The sequence below is a fragment of the Diaphorina citri genome, unplaced genomic scaffold (genome assembly GCF_000475195.1).
Source record: "Diaphorina citri unplaced genomic scaffold, Diaci psyllid genome assembly version 1.1 scaffold749, whole genome shotgun sequence".
Classification (NCBI taxonomy): Eukaryota; Metazoa; Arthropoda; class Insecta; order Hemiptera; family Psyllidae; genus Diaphorina; species Diaphorina citri.
Window position 1 is genome coordinate 113954 of NW_007378182.1, and position 6215 is coordinate 120168.

The following is a 6215-nucleotide window of genomic DNA, read 5'->3' on the forward strand; positions in this document are numbered from 1 at the left end:
CTTTCGTTTTTAAACTAATGACCATTTCTATTGCAAATGCAAATCACCGAATAGCAAAGCAAAAGCACAGCAAAAAGGACCAACCAACCAACCAACCAACAAGGGTACACTTTTCCAAGTGTGGCCACGTACAAGTCAGGAAAGATTTTCAGTCTCTGTACTTTTGGGTAAAAAAAAGCTCATTTGGAACTTGAACAATTGTTGGTGTTATTAGGGATATTTGGGGGAAAGAAATAGACTGCCATAAAAGATATTTATATTTCCGAAAATTCGACACAGCTCAAAGTTAACTCTACAAGGCCCATTATTTTTATTTTTTCGATCAAGCATTTGTGTAGCTTTCTATTTTGTGAAAAATATTTTCAAAATTTTGCTGAAATTTGTGTCCTGTGATTAAGCCTGGATTTCATCAAGTGATAATAGCATTACAGGCCGATTTTTTAGTGATAAAAAGAAATCATCAGGTACGGATATTATTTGATTTTCCATTATTTTTATTTAATTTGTTTGCATTAATATCTAATTTTGTTTAATATCTATCTTACAGTTGTAGTTTTGATGGTTCTTGGACAGCTATTCTCTTTTCTTGGATAATATTTCCCTTTTCAACCTTCATTTTAACATTCTCAAGTATTCTTTTCCCTATTCAACCTTCAGTTTAACATCCTCTATTTTTTATTTCCTCTTTTTAACCATCAGTTTAACATCCTCTTGATCTTTTGTTAACCCAGAATTAACCCTGGAAGTAAACACATATTTCTATCGTTCCTTAATATGTAGATTAGTTTCTCTTTGATCCTAATTTATGGTGTTGATTTTGAAAAATTAATTTAGCAACTAACTTTTCTTACGGACTATAATTCCACTTATTTTCCATTTATTTTTGAACTTGACTTTTTACAAATTTGGTGAGATGAAATTCAACCCGAATTTTCATCTCTGATATTAATCTAACAATTTTGCTCTCATGTTAAACTCGCTTTTATTTTTGCATTTCAAGAATTCATCGGTTGTGGTAGATTTAATATGAATTATTTGCCTCGGTATTTTTAATTAATTATCTGATTTTATTTAGGACCTCGTCCGAATTTATTCAGGATCTATTTCCACCAAATTTCAGTTTTAAATTTATCTATCCTTTTTTTTTACCTAGCAGAAAATTCTCAAGATATTTTTTTCCTTCCTTTCTTTGACCTTTTTAATTCCTAGTTATTTCCTCAAAATTTTCATAGTGTCCCTTAAGTCCATTTTCCACAGAAAAGAGATAGCCGTTCGAAAGTAGGTATCTTATGCCTCCATAGATGTCCTAACTACCGTATGATTGTGTATTTAGTTGTTCCCTAGTCACTCTTTTTTAGTTGCCAAAGCAGATCTTTCAACTTAAATAATCTAGCTAAAACCATAATACTGGGACTTTTTAGTCTTAGCTGACAGTATAAGGTATATTAAATAAATTAAAAAAAAAAAACATAAACACTTAAAGTGTTTTTGTTGGGATCTATCAAACTTATATTATATTCCTAGATCTAGCTCTAATGGTTAAATGGTTGGTACGCTTACCTGGCAAACAGGAGGTTCAGTTCCGGCCCAAGACACAATTTCAAAACTTCTACTATCTGTAGAAAGATCTGTTTTCACCTAGCTTATCCTAAAGCTTTTACGTACGTTGAAACAAGACCTATCCTTAAATTTATTTAAACTTTAAATCCCTTTTTAGTTTGTAGATAATTTTGTTTCTAGACTAAGTATATTTTTAGTTATTTTTAACGTTATTTTGTGTCACAAAAGAGTTGATTTTAATTTTGTTAACCTATTGTTTATTTCTTACCTTTGTTGCTAAAAAATATTTATTTTTCTGTTTAGCTGGTTCTTATTTGAGTTAATTTTCTTTTTATTTTCATTTAAGATTTTGTTTATTGATATTATTACATATATTAATTTTATTTGATGTTTCTTTGATTAGTTCAACTGCACGAAGATTGCTCCATTGCCTGTTGTTGAGTTCCCAAATTAATTATAGGATTCCCTTAAACTATAAATAGGTGGGACTTTTTAGTCTTAGCCGACAGCTGACAGTAAAAATAAGAGAAGATTAGATGAATCCACCTTTTCCCTGAAAGTTCACGCATGGAGCCCCCTGAAGATTCAGTAATTTAGTACCAAACCCTAAAAAAAATAGTGACATTTGTAACTGTCAGCTCCCCTAAATAGTTTTTCTGGGTTCCCTCAATAAGTGAGAAAATTTTGAGAATTGACAGCCCCCAAAATGACAATTGAAGGTATATGTGGAAGATGGTTTAGATTTTTACTTTTTTTTTTCTTTCTTTGTAGATCTTGAATAGGTGGTATTCAAGGCCGTTTGTAGGTTACTGCCCCCTCTAGAAGATATTTGTTAGCTTCCCCTAACAGTTTTTTTAGTTTCAGGAAACCAAAACTTTGTACAAAATTTGAGTTTTTCGTTTGCTTTTTTTTCATAGCATTTTTTCCCGTTGCATTTGCCTTTAAGGAAACCTAGAAGAATTTTGAGCATTTTTCCCTCTCTTTCTCTTTGCCTCCTCTCTCGTAAATTTTGTGGCTTGTTGCGCTGCGCTTTTGATTCAAGCAAATTGTACAGAAACTTTTTCTTTCACCACGCCCCTCGCTATTCAATCCTTTGTTGCCTTTATAACCTATTGTGTTGTGTGTTTTCGTGTTAAACCATCTGTCATATAAAAAAGTTGAGAAAAAATTACGTTAATCTATTTACCTACACTCTCTTTTTGGCAAATTTGGAACAGAGCCAACCTTTGGGGCCAATAATGTAGTAGAATGTAAAGGAAAAATATAAAATAAAAAAAACAACATCTCAGTGATTCCATCTCTTTGGTCCAACCGCGATTTGTTCGCGGTATCCGCGATTTGTTCGCGGTATCCGCGATTTGTTCGCGGTATCCGCGGTTTGTTCGCGATATTCGCGGTTTGTTCGCGATATTCGCGGTTTGTTCGCGATATTCGCGGTTTGTTCGCGGTATCCGCGATTTGTTCGCGGTATCCGCGGTTTGTTCGCGATATTCGCAGTTATGGGTTCGATCTCAGGCAAACGCAGATTTTTTTCAGCTCTTTTTTTTACCGCAAATAATTGATGAAACCAAAATTTTCGCCTGCGGCCGGTCCTAAAAATTTTAGCAGCTCTTTTTTTTACCGCAAATAATTGATGAAACCAAAATTTTCGCCTGCGGCCGGTCCTAAAAATTTTAGTTTCTATAGATTGTATAGTTCACAATTTTTACCTGCGACGCTGTTCCTCATTCTTTTCGTGTTAACCTTCATCCCCCAGGATGTGTGAATGTGTAGACCGAAAAAGTACAAAAAAAAATGCGGCGCAGTTTTTTCATGTGCAAATGGAGGACTTAAGCCCTTACCCTAGTGGGATGAAAAAAGATTGGAGAATTAATGTTGAACAGGCTAACTTGTGCCTTTTTGGGGACCACAAAATTTGGCGATTTTATAAAAGCCCAATAATCCCTTGGGTCTATAAATAATAGAATAGTAAAAATTTCAACCATTTTCAAGGCCTTCCTATAGGATAAGGAAAGTAATGCATACCTATTTTGGCTTAATGTGTGCCTATTTTGGGGGCCGCAAAATTTGACCTTTTTCCATAAATTTTATATCAACCAAATCCGATTTTTTTGTTCTTGTTTTCTGTCCGCTTAAATTTCCCCATCTTTGTTTTTATATAGTTTAAGATTTGAAAATTGAGTTTTGTTTGCAAAATTTTCATTTTCCGGGGGGGAAAGCTACGCTGAAACAAACAGCCAAGGCGAGCTGGTTTTCTAATCTTGAAATTTTTAGTATTTTTGGCTCCCTTTGATTTTGTTCCGGGGTTTTGTAGCGCTTGACAAACTAATAAAGCCCTTAAAACGACTAGAATTTGGTTTCCTTTAACATACTTTGTTTTGGGGGGGTTTTCTTAGTCCCCTAAATTTTGTCAAGCCCCCTTAAAATTTGAATCCTGCAACTGCCTTTTTCAGACTTGAAAATTAAAATTAAAAAGTAATTTCTCTCGTCAAATGGGGCTTGAAAAGATGTCTCTTTTTGGGCTGAGAGCTCCCAAAAAAATCACCTGTGTTATTTTCAGGTGGTTCTGTTGTAAACCACATGGTTTTGTCATAACAGGTGTGCCTTTTCCACAAGCTAACCCGTTTGTGAAATTTGTCTGTTGTCTGTTCAATAACTCTAATTCCATTAGTCAAACGAAAAACTCAATTTTGTTCTTTTATAGTTTACCTCAAGGTTAAATCCCTTTTAATATAAGATCAAATTCTTTTCCGTCAGGGCAACATAAAATCAACTCTTACCTTTTGACACGAAATATTTGATTTGATTTTGTCTTTATTACTTCCCCAAAAAAGTTCTTGTTTCAACGTAGCTTTTTCTCACTTTGCTTTCTCCAATCTTTTGCTCTTTCTCTATTGTGCCTATGTCCGTGTGTGCGTGTGTTTGTTCGTGTTTTAGATTTTTTTTTCCCTTCCATTTCTTCTGAAAGTTCTATGCTTTTTTGTTTTCCTATTTTTGTGTAAAATTTTGCGACCAAGTGTTTCAATGATGGGTTGCAGATTCATTGAAAAGCAGAAATAATAGAATTGGCTGAAAAAAATGGTAAGCCAAAAAAAGCCATTTTTTCAGCCAAAAAAGAATTGGCTGAAACATGAAATGTATAAGGATAGACAATAATAATGAAACAAATAAAAAGAAACAAATTGAAAAAAAAAAAAAAAAAAAAAATGGTATACAATTTAAACTGGAAAATCAACTCAAAGAATTGAATGCTTGGTTGTGAAATATGTTTAGCTTTCCTTTTACATGTAAGTACTGTGTATGTGTACTAACAGGGATCTACACTTAGGGTAGAAATCAAGATAACATATATTTCTAGGGGAAAGCCGCCGTAATATAAATTTTCAACTGCACACTGAAATTTTATGTGGATATGTCCTTTAGAATTTGGTTTGAAATAATCTCGTAAAACAGAAAGTGGGAGAAAAAATAGTAGATTTCTTGGAAAAACACTCGGGAAAAGTTGTTGCAGGCTTAGAAATAAAATGGGTAATCAAAAAGTTAAAAAAAAGTAATTCAAAAGGGGGAAAAAAAGGTGTAGAATGAGGGAAAATTGGTTTGTCAAACAGAACCATCTTTCATAGGGGTAAAAATCTAGTGTCAAAAGAAAGGGAACATTTTGCTAAATCACTTCAATCTAGGACTTTTTTGTTCTTAAAATTATTTTTTTTTTTCAACAAAATTTGATGATAAAGACAAGGAAATCTAGTGTCGAAAATTTAGTCCAAAAAGTCTCATCTCTGTTTCGTTCGGGCAGGTCTGCTCCAATCTCGACTGCGGGACATGATGCTATCTCGTCCTCCCGGTGATTTGTCTCACTTTCTGATGCGGGACTTTAATCTGCAGAAGAAAGCGCTGGATTTTCTCAACTTTCGTCATCATCTGGATATGGAGGAGGAGTGGAACGAAAATTCTGCGGCACAGGTGGGTAGAGTCTCAAGTTCGATTCCCAGAGTCGACAAAAAACGCACTAGTTCCTATTTTGGACATATTGAACGACCATTTTATTACCAGTCAAATTTACGAGACCTTGGTTAGACTGCGAGAGTAAATGGACTTTTCAGTCCTATGCTGGCAGAGTATTTTCTGCTCTCTTTCAATTGTATATATTTCAACGGGTTACTTTCTCTTATTCTCGTGTGTTGACCAAGCACCTAAATGGGAAGACCAAGTACCTAAATGGAAACACTTACACTCGTATTTATGAACAAGAATGATCGTTCTTAGATCAGTCTCAAGTCAAAATTGACCAATCAAATGCCTTGAGACTATGGTTTCATCATTTTTATTGCACAGAATTAATTTTCATTCAGCACTTTTCCAATGATAAAAGTGGGTGGGGTTTATTTAGAATCAATAATCCCTGTAGCTCCCTCGTCAAATTTGACTCTAGGAGCGCAATTTTCAAGATATATCTTGTACCAATGAGGCTTTTTTGGAACGCAAAATATCTACTTCAATGCATAGTAAATTATTCCGAAGGCAAAAAAAAATTAATTAAAAAAAAAAAAAAAAATCAAAAATTTGTTCCTTCGGGCCGGATTTGAACCAGCGACCTATGGATTACAATGCTTAAACTCTACAGTCCACCGCTCTACCAACTGAGCTACCGAAGG

General features: G+C 34.1%; 1 non-coding gene across 1 annotated transcript; it reads right to left on the reverse strand.

Moving 5' to 3' along the window:
• Nucleotides 1–6127: 6127 nt before the first annotated feature.
• Trnay-gua lies at nt 6128–6215 on the reverse strand. The gene is given in 2 exon segments: nt 6128–6163; nt 6179–6215. It is a non-coding gene; the product is annotated as a tRNA-Tyr (tRNA).